The sequence below is a fragment of the Lathyrus oleraceus genome, chromosome 4, assembly GCF_024323335.1.
Source record: "Lathyrus oleraceus cultivar Zhongwan6 chromosome 4, CAAS_Psat_ZW6_1.0, whole genome shotgun sequence".
Lineage (NCBI taxonomy): Eukaryota > Viridiplantae > Streptophyta > Magnoliopsida > Fabales > Fabaceae > Lathyrus > Lathyrus oleraceus.
In genome coordinates, this window is record NC_066582.1 from 202306542 (window position 1) to 202330571 (window position 24030).

The window sequence follows — 24030 nt, forward strand, 5'->3', positions numbered from 1 at the left end:
TGGTCTCAGAGACTCATGTCTCTCACTAATGATGATATCTCTTGGTATGATCGCGTGTATGATATTGTGCAGATTATTGACTATTGTGGTGAATTCCCTAATGTGCCTCTTCTTGGTACATGTGGAGGGATCAGCTACAACCCTATCTTAGCACGTCGTCAGCTTTGGTTCCCCCTAAAGGATAAACCTCATAACATTCTGTTAGAAGGTGTGTTCCTTCAGGAGGGTAAAGATCCCCAAGGCCTGAAAGCCAGATTTGTCCGCGCTTGGCGCAAGATCTGCAAGAAGACCAGGAATGAGTTGGGTCCGAACAACTGCATTGCTTTGGAGCCATATACCTCTTGGGTCAGACAGAGAGCTGTCGTATACCTTATGCCGTATGATCATCCGAGACCTACACCGTTGGATGTGGCTGGGCCTTCAACCCTCCCCACCCAAGATGTAGAGGAGTTGAGAGAAGAAGACCTTTCACGTGCTTGGATCCGTGAAAGAGAAGAGTTGCTTCATCAGCTGAAGGAGAAGGACGCTCTGATTGAGTTCCTCGAGCATCAGGTGATCGATGATCCGAATGATACTTGGACTTCTCTGCTTCCTCAGTCTTCCAAATTCTGGAAGAGGAAGTATGATCGACTTGCAAAGGAGAAAGCGGATATGGAAGCAGCCTATGAGAGAGAGATCAAGAAGCTGTGTGCATCTCGTCTTCCAGCATTCCGAGTTTCTAGGGATCCATAGGATGTTTATTTTCCTTTTCTCTTTGTAATGATAAAAAACGCTGTACTTTTTTGTGTCAAAAATATATTTGATGAGATATTTTCCATATGATATTAAATGCTAAATTTGCAAATAAATACCCTAAGAGTTCCTTGAAAAAATAAAGCATATGCACGAACATTGCATGCATTATTTTGCATAAGCAGGTGTCGTTCTTGGTCTTCTAGTTTGTGGCCTAACTCTGTGCTCTTAATTTATTTTGAAGACAAGCTGACTCACCGGTACTATACAAGAGCCAATTTTGCCAGAGTAATGGATCAACTTGAGCAAGAGAACCGTGAACTGAAAGAAGAGGTCGCCAGACTTGGCGCTTTGATGGAGCAACTCCTTGCTTCTCAGAATCAACCGCCTGCATCTCCTCCCCAGAGGACGGTGATATCTGAAATTATCGCTCCGACTGTGCCAGCTGCCAGTGCTCATTTCGCGCCTCATGCTATGCCAGCCGGGTTTCCGTGGGGAATGCCTCTGGGTTTCATGCCTGATATTCCAGCACCAACTTTTGCTTCTATGCCGGCATCTAGCCCGGTCCTTGCTGCTGCTCCTCCTGTCGTGCATACCATCCCCAGGGTAGACGACACCATCTATCATTCTGAGCCGTCTGAGGGCCCAGATGTTAATGAGAAGATGGAGGCTATGAATGATCAGTTCCTTGAGCTGCGAAAGGAATTGAAGACTCTCAGAGGGAAGGATCTGTTTGGCAGGTCTGCTGCTGAACTGTGCCTTGTTCCCGGTGTGAAAATTCCGATCAAATTCAAAGTGCCTGACTTTGAAAAATATAAGGTGAACACCTGCCCTCTTGATCATCTGGTCATGTACGCCAGAAAAATGTCTACACAAACAGATAATGATCAGCTTCTGATCCTTTACTTTCAGGATAGTTTGTCCGGTGCGGCTCTTCGTTGGTATATGAGCCTTGATAGTGCAAACATCCGATCCTTCAATGATCTTGGCGAAGCATTCGTCAAGCAGTATAAATATAATGTTGATATGGCGCCTGACCGTGATCAACTCAAGGCCATGTCTCAGAAGGATAAGGAGACATTTAAGGAGTACGCCCAGAGGTGGCGAGAGTTAGCAGCTCAGATTACTCCTCCGCTGGAAGAGAAAGAGATGACTAAGATCTTTCTGAAGACTCTTAGTTCTTTTTTTTATGAGCGGATGGTAGCTAGCGCTCCCTCTGATTTCACCGAGATGGTGAACATGGGGATGCGTCTTGAGGAAGGAGTCCGTGAAGGACGATTGGCTAAAGATGAGAGTTCTTCTAAACGGTATGAAGACCCTCTGTTCAGAAGGATGGGGAGGCACATGCTGTGCAATCCCATACTAAGCCTAGAAGACCCTCTGTTCAGAGGAAGCCTGCACACCGTGCAAATAATCAGCACCAGGTGGCTCATATAGCACCTGTTTTCAGAGACAGTGCTCAGTATCAGCAGCCCAATCAGCATCAGCATCAGCAACAGCCTCAGTATCAGCAGCAACACCGTCCACAGCAACAGGCTTACCAGCCTCGTGGTAGTACCAACAATCAAGATAATCTGAATTATGATAGGAAGAAGATCAGCTTCTATCTGATTCCTATGTCATACGCTGAGTTGTATCCTTCCTTGTTGGAAAGGAAGTTAGTTACTCCCAGGGATCCTCCTGCTGTGCCTGCAAATCCTCAGTGGTGGTATAAGCCAGACCAACACTGTGTTTATCACTCCAGTGCTCCGGGGCATAACATGGAGAACTGCTTTCTGTTAAAGACCAAGGTGCAAGACCTTATGCAGTGTGGCATCCTGAGCTTCGAGGACTCAGGTCCCAATTTTACCAAGAACCCATTGCCCGAGCATGGGAAATCTGTGAATATTGTCCAGGGGTGTCCTGGGAAATACAAAGTCAAATATGTCAGTCATATTAGACAGTCACTGGTCGAGTTGCATCGCTTGCTGTGTCAGTACAACCATATGGAGCATGACCATGACAGATGCCGCATCTGTTTCTGTTAACCGTTTGGGTTGTCGCCAAGTGCGAAGAGAGCTTCAAGAACTATTAGACGAAGGAACCATAGAGATTCTTCAGAATCGAAACGTTGATGAAGATGAACCAGAGGTCAATGTTATCTCCCCTGTGTTCAAGCTGCCTGAGCCTGTTGTCATTCATTATGATGGCAGCAAGTCGAAGGTCTCTCCTTCTCTAACAATTAAGCCTGCAGGCCCGGTGCCTTATTCTTCTGACCGAGCTGTGCCGTTCAGATATAACCCCGTTGCTGTTGAAGATGGGAAGGAAGTGTCGTTCCCTTCTACCTCTGTCACTAATATTGCAGACGTAAGTGGGTTGACCCGGAGTGGTCGTGTATTCTCTGCGCCTAAGCCTCAGGCTAGGGCTGTTGCTTCTGATACTGTTGAGCGTCCGGTTGGGACGGCTGTTAATGTTCAGAACCCGGCACTTGCTGTTGCCAAACCCTCCTCTGTACAAAAGACTCCTGATTCTTCTGTTGGCCTGAGTGGCGTTGTGAATGAAGAATGTGATGAGATGTTGAGGCTTATCAAAATGAGTGAGTACAATGTTGTAGACCAACTTCTACAAACGCCATCCAAAATCTCCGTCTTATCTTTGTTGCTGAATTCAGAACCTCACAGGGAGGCTCTGCAGAAGGTATTGGATCTGGCATATGTTGATCATGATGTCACTATAGAACAGTTTGATGGTATTGTTGCAAACATCACTGCTTGCAACACTTTGAGTTTTTGTGACGCTGATCTCCCTGAGGAGGGAAGAGACCACAACATGGCTTTACACATCTCTCTGAATTGCAAATCTGATGCCATGTCCAATGTGCTGGTAGACACTGGATCATCTCTGAATGTATTGCCAAAATCCACTCTTTCGAAGTTGTCATATCAGGGGCCTCCCATGAGGCAGAGTGGTGTTGTTGTGAAAGCATTTGATGGGTCGCGTAAGACCGTGATTGGGGAAGTTGATCTCCCAATCAAAATTGGACCAAGTGATTTCCAGGTTACCTTCCAGGTTATGGATATCCACCCATCATATAGCTGTCTCCTTGGTAGACCATGGATTCACGAGGTTGGCGCCGTGACATCCACCCTACACCAGAAGCTGAAATTTGTTAAGAATAAGAAACTGGTTGTGGTAGGGGGAGAAAAGGCTCTCCTGGTTAGCCACTTGTCTTCTTTCTCATATATTGATGCTGAGGATGAAGTTGGAACTCCTTTCCAAGCTTTATCTATTGATGAACCAATTGAGAAGAAGTCTCCTTCATTTGCTTCCTACCGTGATGTGAAACTGGCCATTGAATGTGGTGCAGTTGCTAGTTTGGGGAAGATGATCGAGCTTGAAGACAACAGATCCCGGGCTGGCATTGGCTATTCGTCTGGGGCATTCAATGAGCAAGGTTTGTTCAAAAGTGGGGGTTTCATCCATGCTGATCAACCTGAAGAGGTTGCTGCTATCTTGGAAGAGGATGCAGAGGACTTGAGCAATTTCATCATACCTGGTGGTGTCTGTCACAATTGGGTCGCTGTAGATGTTCCTATAATCATCCATAGATCAAAGTAATGGTTCACTTTGTTTAAAACCCTTCTCCCATGCCAAAAGGAGAAGTGATGACATTGTTGGCAGCATTTATACAATGATATTTCATTCAATTAATGCATTGTCAAACATTTGTTTTTCAATTTGTTTTCACTTTTTGCTTTTGCATGAAATCAGTGATCACAAAAAACCCATAAAAACAAGAATAAAAGCAATCTTTTCATCTGCATAATGGTTTGCTTGTTTAAATTCTAAGGTTTTTCATTAACCAAAATGATTATGCAGGTTGATTCTATAACCCATTGAACATAATGATCCAACGCCATCTCCCAATTTTGAATTCCCTGTATTCGAGGCAGAGGAAGATGATGTTGAAGGGATTCCTGATGAGATTACCCGTCTTCTTGAGCACGAGAAGAAGATCATTCAGCTGCATCTTGAAGATTTGGAAACAGTCAACTTGGGGTCTGAGGATTGTGTTCGTTTGGTGAAGATTGGGGCACTTCTTGAAGAGTCTGTCAAGAAGAGATTGATTGAGTTGCTACGAGAATATTCCAATATCTTTGCTTGGTCATATGAAGACATGTCGGGTCTAGATACAGATATTGTGCAACATTTCCTGCCTTTGAAGCCTGAGTGCGTGCCTGTGAAGCAGAAGCTCAGAAGAACTCATCCAGATATGGCAGTGAAGATCAAAGAGGAAGTTCATAAGCAAATTGATGCGGGGTTCTGGTGACTTCAACATATCCTCAATGGGTGGCCAATATTGTGCCTGTGCCTAAGAAGGACGGAAAAGTCCGTATGTGTGTTGATTACAGAGATTTGAATAAAGCTAGTCCGAAAGATGATTTTCCTCTACCACACATTGATATGTTGGTAGACAATAAAGCTAAATTCAAAGTTTTTCGTTTATGGACGGATTTTCCGGTTATAATCAAATCAAGATGGCACCCGAAGATATGGAGAAGACAACATTCATCACACCTTAGGGAACATTCTGTTATCGAGTGATGCCCTTCGGTTTGAAGAACGCCGGAGCCACGTATCAACGAGCTATGACTACCTTGTTTCATGATATGATGCACAAGGAGATAGAGGTCTATGTTGATGACATGATTGCTAAGTCCCGAACGGAAGTTGAACATGTTGAGCATTTGTTGAAGCTTTTTCAGCGTTTGAGGAAGTTTAGACTTCGCCTGAATCCGAACAAATGTACATTTGGAGTCCGTTCCAGCAAGTTGTTGGGTTTCGTTGTCAGCGAGAGAGGTATTGAAGTTGATCCTGCCAAGGTCAAAGCAATACAAGAGATGCCTGCACCCAAAACTGAGAAGCAAGTCCGAGGTTTTCTTGGCCGCTTGAATTATATTTCCAGATTCATATCCCACATGACTGCCACGTGTGCGCCGATATTCAAGCTCCTTCGGAAAGATCAGTCTCATGATTGGACCGAGGATTGCCAGAAAGCTTTCGACAGTATCAAAGAATATCTGTCTGAGCCTCCGATATTGTCTCCGCCTGTGGAAGGAAGACCTCTGATCATGTATTTGACTGTTCTTGAAGACTCGATGGGTTGTGTACTCGGTCAACAAGATGAATCAGGGAAGAAAGAATCTGCTATCTACTACCTCAGTAAGAAATTTACTGATTGTGAGTCTCGATACTCCATGCTTGAGAAGACGTGTTGTGCCTTGGCTTGGGCTGCTAAGCGTTTGCGCCAATACATGATAAATCATACAACTTGGTTGATATCCAGAATGGATCCAATTAAGTATATCTTCGAGAAGCCTGCGTTAACTGGGAGGATTGCCCGTTGGCAGATATTGTTGTCTGAGTATGATATTGAGTATCGAGCTCAGAAAGCTATCAAAGGTAGTATCTTGGCTGACCATCTAGCGCACCAGCCGATTGAAGATCATCAGTCTGTTCAGTACGACTTCCCAGATGAGGAGATTCTGTATTTGAAAATGAAAGATTGTGATGAGCCAACACTTGATGAAGGTCCGGAACATGGTTCCATTTGGACGATGGTGTTTGATGGCGCTGTAAATCAGTACGGAAATGGCATTGGGGCAGTAATCATTACTCCTCATGGCACGCATATTCCGCTTACAGCAAGGCTAACTTTCAAATGCACGAATAATATGGCTGAGTATGAGGCCTGTATTATGGGATTGGAAGAATGCATTGACTTGAGAATCAAGCATCTTGATGTGTATGGTGATTCGGCCCTAGTTGTTAATCAGATCAAGGGTGAATGGGAGACGAATCAGCCAGGTGTCATTCCGTACAGATATTATGCAAGAAGGATTTCAACGTTCTTTATAGAAGTTGACTTTCATCATATTCCTCGAGAGGATAATCGGATGGCAGACGCTCTTGCTACGCTTGCTTCCATGATTGTGGTCAAGTATTGGAATGAAGTTCCTAACATTGTCGTGATGCGCTTGGATAGACCAGCTCACGTATTTGCAGTGGAAGAAGTGAATGATGACAAGCCTTGGTATTTTGATATCAAGAATTTCCTCCAGAACCAGGTCTACCCGCCTGGGGCATCTGTGAAAGATAGGAAAACTTTGAGAAGGTTGTCAGGCAGTTTCTACCTCAGTGGTGAAGTGTTGTACAAGAGAAATTTTGACATGGTGTTGCTCAGATGCGTGGATAGACACGAAGCAAACCTGTTGATGACTGAGGTCCATGAGGGTTCATTTGGTACTCATTCCAATGGACATGCCATGGCTAGAAAGATGTTGAGAGCAGGCTACTATTGGCTGACAATGGAGTCTGACTGCTGCAAATATGTGAAGAAATGCCACAAGTGTCAGATTTACGCGGATAAGATTCATATCCCTCCGACACTTCTGAATGTGATTTCGTCACCGTTGCCTTTCTTTATGTGGGGAATTGACATGATCGGCATGATTGAACCGAAAGCGTCCAATGGACACAGGTTTATTCTCATAGCAATTGATTACTTCACTAAATGGGTTGAGGCCGCATCGTATGCGAATGTGACTAGGCAGGTGGTTGTGAAGTTTATCAAGAACCAGTTGATTTGCCGTTATGGTGTGCCAGATAAGATCATTACTGATAATGGATCTAATCTGAATAATAAGATGATGGATGAGTTGTGCGCTAAATTCAAGATTGCACACCATAATTCCTCTCCCTACAGACCTAAGATGAATGGGGATGTTGAAGCTGCTAATAAGAATATCAAGAAGATTATCCAGAAGATGACAGTTACGTACAAGGATTGGCATGAGATGCTGCCATTTGCTTTGCATGGTTATCGTACATTTGTGCGCACTTCAACAGGGGCAACCCCTTTCTCTCTTGTTTACGGCATGGAGGCTGTTCTCCCAGTAGAGGTGGAGATCCCATCAATGAGAGTCTTGATGGAAGCCAAGTTGACTGATGCTGAATGGATTCAGAGTCGTTATGACCAGTTGAATTTGATTGAAGAGAAGCGATTGACTGCCATGTGCCATGGTCAGTTATATCAGCAGAGAATGAAGAAAGCATTCGATAAGAAGGTCAAGCCTCGTGTGTTCCGAGAAGGTGACCTCGTTCTCAAGAAAGTCTTGTCTTTCGCGCCCGATTCCAGGGGCAAGTGGACTCCAAACTATGAGGGTCCATATGTTGTTAAGAGAGCCTTTTCAGGCGGTGCTTTGATGCTTACAACAATGGATGGGGAGGATTTCACTCGTCCTGTGAATTCAGATGCAGTCAAGAAATACCTTGCCTAAAAAAAAGTATATGCAAATGAAAGACAGAATAGCTCGCTAAGTTGAAAACCCGAAAGGGCGGCTTAGGCAAAAATGAGCGTCTCGGTGGAGAACTCGCAAGGGTGATCCAGGCAAAAATTAGAGACTTGGAAAAAAAGAATATTTTCATCCCGCTAGATTGAGTACTTCACCCTGAGGCAATCTAGGCAAAAATTAGGGATTTGGCAAGTAACTGCATCCTGACAAGACTTTCTGTTTCCGCAGCTGTCTTCTCGTCAGAAGTTCTCGATTCGTCGTCAACTGAAGCTTTGAATACATCGAGATTCAAATTGGTAGAGAAAGGATCATTATGTTCAATGTAGCCCTCTTCCAATATATATCACTGATTTCAAATTTGTACAGATCTATGGAGTCTTGCCATTTGCAGGCTACCATTCCATCAAATCAATTTGAGCTTTTTATCCAATTATTTGCACTCTTATTTGTTTCAATTCAACAAATGTTTTGCATGTTTTAATTGATAAAATGTCATTGTTTTAAACAAATATATTTTTTCAAATTGTTGTTTTAAATAAAGTGAACATTCACAATGATGAAAGGATACTCAAGAATTTCTCAGTGCTCTCCCAAGGGTGGCATGATTTCCAACAGGTAAGACATTGGTTCATATTCCTGGCATTGGTTGTATCCTCTTTCTCCTGCTTGGTTGTTGGGGTTGTTCCCCAATCAAAGTGGTTGTTCTGGGTTGTTCCCCTAATCAGAGTGCTTGTTGAAGACTTCGTTTTCTTCTCCAGCAGTATTCTCTCCCAACATGGGTGTTTTTTTTCCTTTTGGAAGATTCGATAGTTGGTGGTTGGAAACCCAGGTACTCCGTTTCTCCCCAGTACAGTTGCTAGCGGAGTTGTTGTTTATCTCCTCAGCGTGGTTGCTTTCTGTTGAAGATTCAGTGGTTGGTGGATTGATATCCCGGTACTCTACCGCTTTCCCCAGCATTGTCGCAAGCAGGGTTGTTGCTGTCTTTCCTCAGCACAGTCGCTAGTGGGATCTGTGATATATCCCAGAGCAGAGCGCTTGGGGAAGATTTCGTTTACTCCAGCAGTACTCCCTTCCCCGGCCAAGTCGCCAGCGGAGTTGCTAGCTCCCCATCAGAGTGCTTATCCCTTCAGCAGGGCAGTGATTATGTCCCTCCTCAGCAGTTGTGGGTGTTCTCCTCAGAAGAGTTAGCATTTAGTGGTTGATCCCTAGCTCTCTTCCATATCCTCAGTGGATTCTTCAGTGGTTTTCCCCAGTGGATCTGCCAGTAGATTTGTGGTTTGGTGGATTGTATTTGTGCAAAATCCTCATTAGAGTTGGTATGCCCAACAAAATCAGGATTGTATCTGTGGTATTCCCTCAGAGTCTCCGCCAGAGTTGGTATCCTCGACAGAGTTGCTTTTGTGGCAGTTTGTGCTTGTTGAAATCTCTGTTTCCCTAGTAGGGTCGGTTGGTGGTTTAGCATCCACAAATTGGGTTGATTTCCTGATTGCTTTTGATCCTCAGTAGAGTGGCTTGTTGCAGAATCTACTTGCGTGATCTGTTTTTCCTTCAGTGGGTGTATTCCCGATGGAATGGCTACTTGTGTTCTCCCCAGGTAGAGTTGCTTGTGCAGTAAATTCTACATGGATGATTTGTTCTCCCTCAGTGGGTTGTTCCCCAGTGGAGTTGTGTGGAGTTGCTTTCATAGCAGTTCTCGCTTGTGCAGTGAATTCTTGATCCCCCTGCAGATATTTTGGGATTTCTCCATTTACCCAACAGATTTGTCTTCGTGGTCGTCGTTGCCTGTTGTGACATTCTGTTCGTCAGTTGGGTTGTTGTTGATCCATTACTCAGAGATTTTGTGATTTCTTTGATATCTCTGATCTTTTGCCTTCTCGCAGATCTTTGCTTCTTAGCATATGGATCTCCAGCAGATTGGCTTTCTAGTTGGTTCCTCCCCTGGAAGTGTAGTACCGGGCGTTTGATTCCTGGACTCTGTTTGTGTTAGATATGTCTGTTTTGTCAGCATTCATCAAATTACGCATATTCATGCATAATCATAAACATTTAGATATTCATGTTGCATTTTTTGCCATGTATCTTTCGTTTGTTGTCTCCTGCTATGGATTTTGTAGATCTCTAATAGATCTCCCCAAGCAGATGTCGGGTGTTAAAATCTCTCCATATAGAGTCAGCCCCATAAGCAGAAAATGTCTGTATTTTCCTTCTGCAGTTCCCCACTGAGATTATCCTCGTGGATGACGGTTTCTTCCGTTTCCTCCCAACACATATATTGGGATGGATGTCCCTATTGAGTTATATCCTCGTAGGACGAATTTTGATTCAGTCTGTCTTTTCGGTTTAATCCCGATTTGACCATTTCTCAACCGTTTCTTGTGCTTCCCTGTGGAATAAATGAATGATTTGCCCAGTAACCGGCATTAATTCTTTTATCCCCCAGCGGAATCTTTTTGGGCCTCTACCCAATAACCGGTAGTTGTAAGTCCTATGTTCCTTCTTCCTGGTGGAATTTGTGGTTATATACCCTTTTCCCCAGCAAGAGTTGATTTGGCCACTACCCCGTATTCGGTAGTTGTAAGTCCTATCTCTTTTCCCCTAGCAGAGGTAACCTTTGTGGTTTGCTCTGGTTGATGGCAGATTTTTTTTATGATGTGGGGTTGTTCCCCAGCGGAGTTTGTGCCTCGTGGTACAGGTGGATGATTGCCGGTTGCTAGCAATTTTATCCCCAGCTGAGTCTTTGGTTCCCTATCCAGTAGTCGGTAGTGGTAGACCTTTTGTTTCCTCAGCCAGAGTTTTGGTATTCTACCCCGTATTCGGTAGTTGTAAACCCTAATTTCGCCCCTTTGCAGAGTTAACCTTGGTGTTCAACCTAACCGATGATGGTTACTCTTTGTGGTTATCTTCATTCGTTGTTCGATGTTGATATTCTCTCCTTGCTTCTGGATCATTGTCGGTTGCTAGCAATTGTATCCCCAGCAAGTTGTCTTCTGGATCATTGCCGTATGCTTGCAATGTTATTTCCCTTTGAATTCGCCAATGGGTCCTTTCACCGTTTGCTAGTGATTTGTTCCCCGGATCATTGATTGTTTATCAATGCATCCCCAGCTAGTCCTTGTGGGTAATTGCCGGATGCTTGCAATTCGCCCCCAGCGAGTCTTCTTTCATTTACCCGTTTGCTTGGTAATGATTGTTGCTCCTTTTGATCGGTCATCTTTATATACCTAGTTTGGTATCCCGATGCCTTTCTTTTCGGTCGATTTATCCTTTGTTAACCCAGTAACCGGTTGGGGATAATCTTCCATGCGAGTATGTTATCCACGTTCTGAAGGTAATGGATAATATATTTCATGCACTCTTCAGTCGAAGCCTTTTGTGTTTCCCTGGTCGAGTAAGATTCGTTATTTCCCTTTTGCGGAGTCGAATATTTGTTGTTGGATAATTGTCGGATGCTTGCAATTTATCCCTCTGAGTTGTCTTTCGTTTACCCGTATGCTTGGTATCGATTGTCTCTCTTTTGGTTGGTCACCTATTATATGCCCTAACCGGTATCTCTGGTGTCTCTTCCTTTCGAGTATATTATTCATGTTCTGACGGTAATGAATAATATATCTCTTTCGCTCTTTGGTTGGAGTCCTTTGTTGATCGTCCCCAGTAGAGTAAGATTCGTGTTCCCGTTGTGGAATCGAATATCCATCCTTTAACCAGTTTGTGTTTCGGATGATGAGTGTTTTGGCAGTAAAAACCAATCCACGTTTTCGGTAGATCACCTATTATATACCCAGTAACCGGTATCCTTGGTGTTTCTTTCCATGCGAGTATATTATCTACGTTCTGACGGTAATAGATAATACATCTCATGTGAGTATTCTATCCACGTTCTGACGGTAATGGATATTATATCTCATGCACTCTTTGGGTTTGTGTCCCCAATTGAGTAAGATTCGTTTTCCCGTTGTGGATTCGAATGTCCATCTTGTAAGTCGATTTGCTTTTTCAAGCCCTCCTTTCGGATGATGAGTGTTTTGGCAGTAAAAACCAATTCACGTTTCGGTCGGTCACCTATTATATACCTCGGTATCCCTGGAGTTCCTTCCTTTCTGCTCCCTATTATGACCTTGGTCCCCTGTGGAGTTAGATTTTCCTGAGTTGATGTACCTTTTTCAGGTCTTTCTCAGATGTTTGGTTGATTGATATCTCTCACCCTTATACCGGTCTTAGATATTCATTCTTCCCGAGTTTGTTACCCTTATACCGGTAACACCTCATTTTCTTGTTGCTTTTCCCCAGGAGTCTCTTTGTTAGACTTTTCCCGGCGGAGTTTCCATCGTGATTTTACCCTTGCTATATTGGCGTTTTCCCCAATATATGCATTTTCCCCGGCAGAGAGATTCTTTGTGAATCTTTTCCTGGTCTGAGTCCGAATTTTCCATCTGAAGTATCCTTTGTGGATAGTTTGAGTCAGCTTGTGTCTTTCCAATGGATGTTTTCTCCTTTGGAAATCATGTTTTCCCCAGTGTGAGTCCTTCACTCCCCAGGGAGGTCTCCAGTCCAGTCGTGTTTTATTCACGCAGTGTCAGTTTTGTTTTTCCCCAACTCAGAGTCGTGTCCTGCTCACGCATTCTTTTTCTTTTTATCCCAATAAGAGTCCTGGTAGAGTCTCTGTTCCTGGTGAGTGTATTACTCCGATGGATCGTCTTTTCTTCTGTGTGAATCATATCCCCACAGAGTTTGTGTCTTTTGCATGCATACATCTGCACCATGAGGTCTCTTAGGGACCAAAATTTGTCTCATTACTGTTATTTAAGCCCATTCTACCGCGTCAAGATGAAGATTTCTAAACTTCACTTCTCCGGGTAGAATGACCTTAAATAGGGGCATCTGTAAGACCCCAATTTTGTCCCTAAGATCCCTCATGGCATCATATCATATCATATCATTGCCTCAAGGATCACTGTGCACCTTGCCTCCTTTCCTGTGGGTGGGTTGCCTTTTGAGAGTGGTTCTTGATCACCAAACATGTTTTGCATTTGTATATCATTGCTTTTCATTTGTTTACTAACCAAAAGTACAAAAATATTGTCATCTAACCTTGTTACTTGCAGATGAAGCAATCTAGGTCAAGCAGTCACAGGCAAGCATTGAGCCATAGATGGTGGCCATTCTGAAGAATTTTGGCACCATTGATCATTCACAAGGGTTCATATGAGTTGTGACATCATTTTGAATCAAGATCTCAAGTGGAAGAGGGTTGAATTTCATCAGATCACATCTAGGTCAACTAAAACCCTAGAAAAGTCAACACAAGTTAACTGTGCATTCAATCATGGATTTGAAGGTGGGAGATGGTTAGAGAGACCTCATTCATGTCCATACAAGTCTCATATAACATTTCAAACATCAACAATGAGGAATGTGAGGTCAGACAAAAAGTTTCCAAAAATAGTAATTGACCTGTAATTTCAAACTGCCAAAAATGGAAAGGTCTTCTCCTCAAATTTACATCATCATGCAAGCTTCAAATAAAATTTTGTCCAACATGAAAGTTGACGATCTTGCTCTCACCTTTCCAAAAAGTCCAAGAACTTGAATTTCACATTTGTGGTTGAAAAGTTATGGATCAATCATTGCCAAGAAATTTTGAACTCCAAGCTTGCATAACTTTTGAACCAAAAGGCCATTTGGAGTGGTTCTTTTTGGAGCATTTATCTCTTGATCTCTACTACCATAATCATGCATCACATTTCATCAATTCTCATCACAAAAATATTGCATTTTTCACTTGAACTTTATTTGAATTTTTGGAGGGAAAATATCCATTTGAAAAATATGCATGATTTTCACTTCAAATCAATTGCCTTTGCCTCCAAACAGGTTTTTAAGCTTGCTCCAAGTGTAGCATAAGGGTGTTTTGGCCAAATTGCATAAACATGTCCATTTCACTAATTACTTGCATTGTGGCTAAACATGATTAGTGAGGTTGATTAACAGAGGGTATATATTCATAATCTTAACAGAATTCATCAACAACAACTTCAGAATTTCAGATCTAAACTTTTCATCTCAAAATTCTCTCAACTTTTTCATCATTTTCTTCATAGTTTTGCATTGTTCTTGTTCTGTTCATCATCTACAGGCATTATTGAAGATTGCTGAAGCTAGATCCTGTAGAATTCGAGCTGAATCTTGGACTGTGAAGCTTGTGCATAACCATGGCAGTTGAAGATTCCATCGAGATCAAGCATTGTTGTGCTGAAATCCTGCATCCATTCACTCATTCAAGCTTGGTAGAGCAACTGTTTCATGCTTCCAGGACCTGAAGTGCACAGATCAACTTCTGCATCTTCATAGAGGTTAGATTTCGAATGTGCTAATTCCTGAAATAATCATGTGCATCTTGTAGATCTTGGAATGTAGGTCACACTGAGCTTTAGATCTATTGATTTCGTGTAATATTAAGGTAGTTATCATGATTTGAAGTTTGGTTGTTGAAACTTTCTCTGCTCGATTCTTTTAATATAGCTAGAACTAGATGAAATTAAGACTGGATATGTGATGTGTGATGTGAGAGGATTCCATTGATATGCGTTTCATGAATTTTGGTGATGATTTGTTCTTGATGATGATGAACATGATGAACACGTGATGAACACTAGGGTTTTCGCTCTCCAGAATCGTTTTGATCTTTGCCTGGCCTTGTTGCATGCGTTTTGTTGTTTCTCGGTCATGTACTGGTCCAAGTGCCAGCCCTTGATTGGCCAGCATTTCATTTAAATGAAACGCGGCGTTTAGCTTGGCCCTCAATTCAAATGCAAGCGTGGTTCGATTCTGGCTCCAAGCATTTCCAACAATTGCCTTGCATTTTCTATTTCATGTTTGCTCCTTGTTCACATGCCATTCCACTTTCATTTTTTAATTTGTCTCTTCATTCAAAAAATCATAAATCCAAAAATAATAATCCAAATCACATGAAATTTTTTGCACAATGATCTTCATGATGTCTTCTATTTTCTGGATATTTTTACAGAATTTGTGCACGGTGGAAATTGTTTTCGGCCTAGGGTTTATGTTTGTATGTCATATCTTGCACCTTGCTTTCTATTTTGGTTGTGAAATGATGATGGTTAATCCAATGAACATGAAAATTGACATGCGTAAACTAGACTCATTCCTGGTCATTTTGGTATATAGTTTGCATTTTTCTCATTTCTAGATGTTGAGTTATGATGTGATTAATGGAGGTGTGACAATGTATGTCACACCATTTCTTATCCAACTTGCTGATTTTATTTACCTTGCCAAATAAATGCCAAATGATCTGAATTTTTGCATGATGCTTCTCCTGGATGTTAGGATTAATCATGAATTTTTGTAGAATTTTTGGATCCATTTCCAATTTGTTTGAGATTTTTCTTTGCTGGATTTTCATTGTTGTACTTTTGATGAGTGTTGAACTTTCATGATTTGTGAAATTCTTATGCCTTATCATATGAGCTTGAAATTTTGCACATTGATTCTAGACACATTGGAGTTTGTCTTGGCTTTGGTTTGCATCATTTATCTTATGTCATTACTGTTTTAGGATTGTCTTAAGTTGATGCACCATTTGTGGTCTTGTTTGAGCTTGTTTATGCTTACCATGACTTGATTAATTTCTTTGACTTGCTTATACTTGTCCAAATGCCTTGATTTTTGGTGTGTTGATCATTTGATGTGTGCTGTTTAGCCTTGATTTTTCTTGAGATTTATTGAGCCATTTTGGAATTAATATGCTTGTGTTCATTCTGTTGCTCCAATGTCATTCTAATTCGCATGCTTTGACATGATTGCTATATGAAATGAATTTGATGAATGATATTGACATGAGACCACTTGGATATTGTTCTTGATTGATTAATCTTGATTCTTGTCAATTTTCATGTTCTGTTTTGGAATATTTCTCCTTCTTTGACCCTAGGCTTTGGCCTAAGGGTTTGCTTCTCATGTTTGAGTTTGTTTTCAGGTTAAGAAGCATATGGCTTTAAGGAGATTAATCCACATGGCTTGAGTTGGTTTGTTTGATTGTTATGGACTAACTTTGACTTGTTTTGTAGGTTGCTCTTAGCTCATTTGAGTTGAGCTTGTGCCTTGCACAATGTAGCCTTGATTGTTGATTGTGTATTGTCTGTTGATTTTGGATTATCTGTTTGACTTTTTGAATTCAGTACTGATTGAGTTGGATTGTTTTCAGGTACATTAGTTGCTTAAGTTCATTTTGTACTTGCTTTTGCTTGGTTGCTTAACCAATTAGGTATAATTTCTCTTCTTCATGTAGTCTAGAAGACCTGGCTTGTTATGTAGCCAGGCACCTGTCTGAAGTCCTCCTTAAGAGGCAATATCTTTGTGGTTTATCTTTGTCCCCAAGCAGGAAAAGTCCTTTTGATAAGGCAATTGGTAGATACAAGAGATGTGTAGTCCATCTCCTACTATTCTGTGTGTCATCCCTTTGCTCACATTACATGTTGAAGCATTGTGGATCTTAACCCAAGATCTATAGAGTCATTAACTTGTGGAGAGAGTTCCAACTTTCTGAACTCCCACACCTTCTATCATTTGATGCTCTCCCTGACCAGGGATAAGAGCCATGAGGCACACCCCTCATATCCTTTCATCTGCTTCACCTTAACTCTCAATGTTAAGGTTAAGATCACCACTTACCCCATTCCAGTTGACTTTAAAGTCTAACCCTTGCTTGAGCCTAATTGCTTGTATATAGTGTGTGCTACTTGACTTGATTGCTTATTGATTCATCTGTACATGTTTGTGTGTTTTCCTTTGTGCATTTATCATCATTAATTGTTCATTATTGCATGATCATCATTTCATATCTTTGTGACACATCTTTGTTTGTCCATTGAGGAATCAACTGTAAGTCCATTCATTGGCCTTTGTTCCTATATGATTTCAAGAGGTGAACTTCTAGGAAGTTTTACACTCCCTCATCCACATCCTTTTTGTTTCAAAACCCCTTTTCACTTGTCGGCTTTTAAAACTTGTAAATACATAGTGTGCAAACATTTTCATGTATTTTCAAATTAGAAACCTGGACCTTAAGTCCTTGACTTTTCAAACTCCATTTCATAATACTTCTTTGAATTGAATGCTAATCATACTTTGACCATACTTTGTGAATACTCATAATCAATTAACTTCACCCATTCAATTGTTTTGTGGCTTTGTCCGTTGTTGATATGTTTTCATACATTAGCCATAGGTTTCAATACTCATAGTGGTTGATGTAAATCTCACCACATCCTTAGTGAGTTGATTGTAAGTCTTCCATACTTATTATAGGGTTAACCCCTCACTAGTATGTTGAAGCTATCCTTGCATGGTGGATTGTTGGTCATGGTTGAGTTTTCTCCCGTTGAGAATGAAAAGCCTTAGTGCTCTTGTTTTAAAATGAACCCACTGATATTTTGGAAATCTTTTAGCCGAACTACGGTGTTTTGATCCTTACCTTTCATGGAAGGTACGTAGGCAACGGGTTCATCCGTTCAAACACAAAAACAATAAAAATTGTATCTTCTTTTTTCATCCTCCCAATCATGTTTGCACAATATGTCACAAACAAATAAACTTTTTTCTTATACAACAAGTGTGAAAAGGGCTCCCTAGGAGTACCTAGGACGTTTTGGGTGCCTAACACCTTCCCATTGCGTAATTTACCCCTTACCCAGATTCTCTGATCTTTTCATTAGTTTTCTATGTGTAAAACTTCTTAGGCTTTTGTTCGCTTTTTAGCCAATCCTTTGGATAAATAAAAGTGCGGTGGCGACTCGATTTCTTTGTATGCTTTGCTTTTGATTTAGTCAATAAATCATAAAGTGACGAATACACCGCTACAGGCTGGTACAGGTGCTGTAGTTACAATTGCTGATGTTCTGCTTACAGATGTCAAAGAGGATGTCTGATATGGTGCACAGGTGTTGATGTTGAAGCAGATGTCAGAATGACATTTTGGCAGGTACAGGTGCTGGAGTTACTGTTATTTGATGTATGCACAGATTTAGGGGGAGGAGAAGTACCCTTGTGCATGTGTGTATTACTAGTAACTATAAAGCTAGTAATTGTGTTGCTTCTGCTGCTGTTTAAACAACTATTATGTTGTTTACCTGCTGATAGTTTACCTTGTGAACAAAAAGGAAAGATATATGTTTTAGCCAAAATTTGCCAATGGGGAGAAATTTTGGTAAAACAAAGAGTGTTCACAAGATGTTATGTGTGATGTCTTAACATAAGATATACTATGTACCTGCTGGAGTTCAAAAACATGTTCATGCAGTATTTGTTTCAGAATGTCATACACAAGGTCATGGCATCTGATATGATATGTACCTGTTGGAGTTCAAAAACATGTTCATACATGAGTGTTTCAAGAAGTCATACACAAAGTCATGGCATTTGATATGATTGTATCTGCTGGAAGTTATAAAAGGAATTATGGAATTATGCAGGATTTTTCCAGGATGTCAGACCCGATGTCATGACACCCTGTACATAGAAAATTCAGTGTGAATGTTTGGTGTTTTGTGATTGCACACTTAATGGCAATCTGTGTTTGATTAAAGATCTGATTTGTGGCTGAAATTCGTCACTCTAAAGCTGTGAAGCAAGAGTGTGTGTCTACTTGATCAAAGTTGTGAAGAAAAATCAAGTGGGTGTAGTCTTGATCAAAGCTGTAAAGCAAGATCAGGAGTGTGTATTCTTGATTGAAACTGTGAAGTAAAATCAAGTGCGTGTTTCTGAAATTTGCTTGTAATTTTATTTTTGTTGGTCTGTAATATTAAGTGTTACTTTAGCAACATTTTTGACAAAAAGGGGGAGTAACAAAATGTACCCCAGGACAACAGATTTCATTGAAGGTCCTCTAAATAAGAGGTTATGGTGTTGTGTGCATTCTACTTGTGCTGCTGCTGTTTGAAGCTTAACTTGAGGTTATGGTGTTGTGTGCATTCTACTTGTGCTGCTCCTGTTTGAAGTTTAACGTCTATGAGTGCAGAGTGTATTAGCTAATTTAATTCTCTGCTTGGATGTGTGTTTTCCGCTGCTGTGAACTCTGTTGTGATGCCAAGTTGTTTTAGCCAAAATTTTGCCAAAGGGGGAGTTTGTAGATGACTTTGATTGGCTGCATTTTATGTTAAAACACTTATTGTACTCTGATGTCTGGACTGATGTCATGACATGCTTGAGTAGTATGCTGCAGGATTAGCTAATACAGGTTTTACTGAATGTCAAACTGGATGTTATGACATTCATCCCTGACAGCAGATACTGAACTATAGAATAATTGGTTTTTCTGTTATAGTTCAATATTTATTTCAGGCTGTTTTTCAGGAGAATAACAGACCTGGCACATAGCCTATTGTCTGGATGTCAAACTGAATGTTATGACATTCATTCCTGACAGCAGATGCTGAATTATAGGCCAATTAGTTTTTCTGGTATAGTTTAGTATTTATTACAGGCTGCTGTTACAGGAAACCAACAGCTGAGCTAGAATTAAAGTTGTCTAGCATATGGCATATGTTCTGGACGTCAAACTGAATGTTATGACATTCATTCCTGACAGCATATGCTAAAGTGTAGGCTAGTTAGTTTTTCTGTTTCAGTATTTATCTCAGGCTGTTTTTCAGGAATCTAACAGCTGGGCTAAAATCCAGGAAACTAACAGAAGAGCTAAATTCAAGAGCCCTAACAAATAGCCTATTTGTTAGCACCCTAATATGTGGAAATTATCTTAACTTGCTTAACCTTAATTTTAGGAAATACAAGTACAAGGCCCAAGTGCTGCAATATAAAAGGATGGCAATCCTACTTTCAGCAATTCAAGGATTTCGAAGTGTGAAGCATTGAATACATCATTGTATTTCATAGCTGTAGTTTTAATTGTGTCTTGTATTAGGTTTAACTTGTGAGCCAAGCAATTATCACCTAGATGATTGCATTGGACTAGGATGTTCATTGAGTTGTAAGTGTTGTGTCACTCTAAGCTTTTAAGCGTGAGTGTTGTGTTTCTTGATTAAAGCTGTTAAGCACAATCAAGAGTTGTTTGAAGGATAACTTCGCCATTTAACTTTAAACTAATTAAAGGTTGTAATCACTATGGTGATTGAGGGGGAGTGAGTAGGAACTTTGGTCTTAGTTTAGATTGAAATTGCATTGGGTAGGTATTACGTGATAGGATTAAACAGTTGGTTTAAGGCCTGAATTAATACTGCTAATAATGGATTTCCTCCCTGGCTTGGTAGCCCCCAGACGTAGGTGTGTTTGTCATCGAACTGGGTAAACAATTCTCTGTGTTATTTACTGTACTTTACATTTACCTGTTGTATACATTCCTGTCTGCGCAGAATTGGATGTCATAACATCCAGTGTGACATCGATAGTCTGTTACTAGAATTTCACTAACTTCTAATCAACTAACATTTAACTAACTTTTAATTTTAAGCCATTTACTTTTATGAACTTTAAATTCAAGTCTTTTATCATTTACCATAATTCATACCATTTAACTTATTTATCTTAATGTCATTTTCACTTTGCTCATTTGAGCCATATATTGTGATTGTATATACTTGTTTGTGTATTTTGTTTGTATTTGTGGTTTTTTGACGTTAATGTTCATAATAACAACAAAAACCTCTAAAAAGATTTGTGTGGACTGTTGGATTTGATCTGAGACTTGGACTTAGAATTAGGCAACATTCCCTATGCAAAAGGACTTGGCCAATGCCAACTTTTCTGAAACCAAGTGCTTGTGAATGGAATTTCCATTTGATGCAAGTGTTGAGATCCTTTTGAGTTCATCTTCTACGTGGTCTTGATGAAGTTGTTACTTTGAACTTGTGTCTAAAGCCTTATTCTGAGCCATTCAAGGAGTATGTCATCTAATGCATGGGAGATTATGAAGAAGACTATGGAGTTGTTTGCTTGGATGTGTCTATCTTTATTTGATGTCTTGCTCTTCATCTTAATATGTTTGTATTGTTATTGCTTGATTCTAAAGTCCAAGGGAAAACTGGGTTTCTATATGACATTCTTGTCTATTGGATTGTATCCCATTGGTCAAATATTTTCAACTCTTAACTTTTAATTTTTTGCATAGGATTAGTCTCTTCATCTCCTCCCACTTCTTTAATTTTAAATCTCTCCCCCCTTTTAAAATCTTCTTTGCTTGTGATTTCTAAACATAGACTTTTTATTGCAAATTAGAAACTTTAGCCTCATGCCATTGCATCTTTAAACTCTTTTTCTTAATCAAATTTGTAAATGAATCTAACCATATTGACTTAAAATTTCAAAAGACAAAAAGAACTAACACCCATTCACACTCTTTTAGGCCTTTGGTGCCTCTTTTAAACTTAAAATTTTGTTAAAAGCAACTCACTCACTTTGAAATTGTTACCACTAACTACGAGGTTTTGATCCCTCATTTTTATGTTGGTACGTAGGCACAAGTCAGAAGGTCTTGTCAAACACAAAAATATAGTTAATGAATTCTTTTCTCATCCCCACACTCTATTTATTGCAAGCATCTTTTCATACCAAAACACACGTACACACAAAAAGGGGCTCCTTAGGAGTATCTAGGTCACTTTGAGGGATAATACCTTCCCTCTGTGTAACCAACTCCCTTACCTGTAATCTCTGGCATTTTATTAGTTTTTAATTGAAAACTTCTTATCTTTGGGATTTGCTCGTACTTTTCCCTTTTCCCTTGGAAACAATAAAAGCGTGATGGCGACTCTGGTTTTATATACCGTTAAGTTTATCCATAGCTTAATGGTCATGAATTTACCGCTACAGAAATTAAGTTGCGACTCTGCTAGGGAGTAGTCATCAGTGGGTTTAGCCTACATTTTTGTGTGTTTGTAATTGTGTATTTGATGTTTGTATATATGTTTGTATGATATAATCTGCTTGTTGTGCTTGGTGATCTCTGAGTGGTGAGATAAGTTCTAACCCGAACTTGTGTGCACTTAAGATAGGAGGATTGTATAGTCATGTTCGACTTGTGTGGAGTAGTCCTTAAAAAGTTGGCTTGAGACCCATCTACTCATTGGAGACCCTTTTGGAGCTATTTATGTCACACAAGTTATTTGTGGTTAGGCATTACTTTCTCTGATTTGGGGTCCGAGAAGCTGAGGAACGTAGAACATTTAAACCAACATGGCCTATTTAGAACGTAGAACAGTTGTTACGCGATACTACACTCATAAGAGTTTCTCTTGAGAATATTATAGGTTGATGAGTCAATCATCCTAACATGTAATATCCGATAGATGGAATTAAGACTCTGGAAACTTTTTAGAACATGATCTACAGGTTTTATCCTTAGTACACTCCTTTGGGATGGTTCTTAACCTGACTCCATGCTCGTGACTCACAACAAACCCTTAATTCTTGGCTGAACCAATCAAGTCTTGTCAATACCAATGGAACTTGGGTGTTGATAAGGTGAAAACCATAATCCACCAAAATGGATGATTGATCTTGACAATGATTTGATTCATCCCTTGACCTTTGATTGATCTTGTGATTATTGCATTCATGCACTCATGCACATCATGACATTCATCATATGAAAAATGACTTCAAGGAACTGAGGTTTTATTTGAAAATATTTTTAGACCATGGATTATGGACGAAGGAACACTAAAAAGTACAATTTCAGATGTCCGGATTTGAAAGAGATAAGGAAGTTATCATCTTTTGTATTAGATTCCTTGGACTTCAGGAAACTTCATGGGAAGCTTCTATCTGTTTTGTCTACTGATGTAGTTGAAGGACTCTTGAGTGTGTTGGTTCAGTTTTATGACCCTATCTACCGTTGCTTCACTTTTCTCGATTATCATCTCGTGCCTATGTTGGAGGAGTATGCCCATCTCTTGGGAATACCAGTTTCTGACGAGGTGCCTTTTAGTGGGTTGGAGGAGATTGCCATATCTCATATTATAGTTGAAGCTCTTCATCTGAAGAAGTCTAAGATTGAGGCTCATTGCCTCAGACGCCTGCTTTTATGGAGAACAAACAATGTCTAAGGTGGTCTCATAGACTCATATCTCTCACTAATGATGATATAGTTTGGTATGATTCTTCATCGAGTAGTTTGGAGATTATTGATAGTTGTGGTGAGTTCGCTAATGTGCCTCTCATTGGTACACAAAAAGGAATTAACTACAACCCTTCTTTGGCTTGTCGTCAACTTCGGTTCCCCTTGAGAGACAAAGCCAGTAACACTAAGTTTGAAGGTCTTTTATATCAAACGGGCTAAAGATCCCCAACTTTTGAAGCAGAAGATAGTGCATGCTTGGCATAATGTGCATAGGAAAGGAAGATCCGAGCTTAGTCCACACAACTGGGTAGCTTTGGAAGCTTACACTTATTGGGTGAAGAAGAGAGCTTTAGAATTGAAGATTTCGTATGCTTATGAAAGACCTATGTATATGGTTGTGGTTAAGCCATTAGCTCTCCCTAACCAAGATGTAGAGGAGTTGGAAGACGCACTCGCCAAGATGAAGCAAGAGAAGGATATGTGGGAAGAGTGATTTCATGCTTTGAGCTGAAAGCATGATGAGTTGCAGCTTGAGTCTAAGGATAAAGATGCACTTATTGAGCTTCTAGAAGACCGGCAAATGAAGTGACAGAGAGAACCAGAGGGTCCATCTTCGTCTAGTATGCCTCAGCCGTCTAATGCTTGGAATAATATTGTAGATCTGCTCGTCCTCGAGAAGGCTCAGATGAAGACTTCGTTTGAGTCTGAGATTCGACGCATCCGAAGGAAGTATGTGCTTGCAGCCGGATCACCTGACATTGTTGTTAGGGGATCCTTAGGATGATTAGTTTCCTTTTCTCTTATGTTTTATATTTTTGATTTCTGAAATTGTACTCAGTGTAATCCTTCCAAATTATATAAATAAAAGAG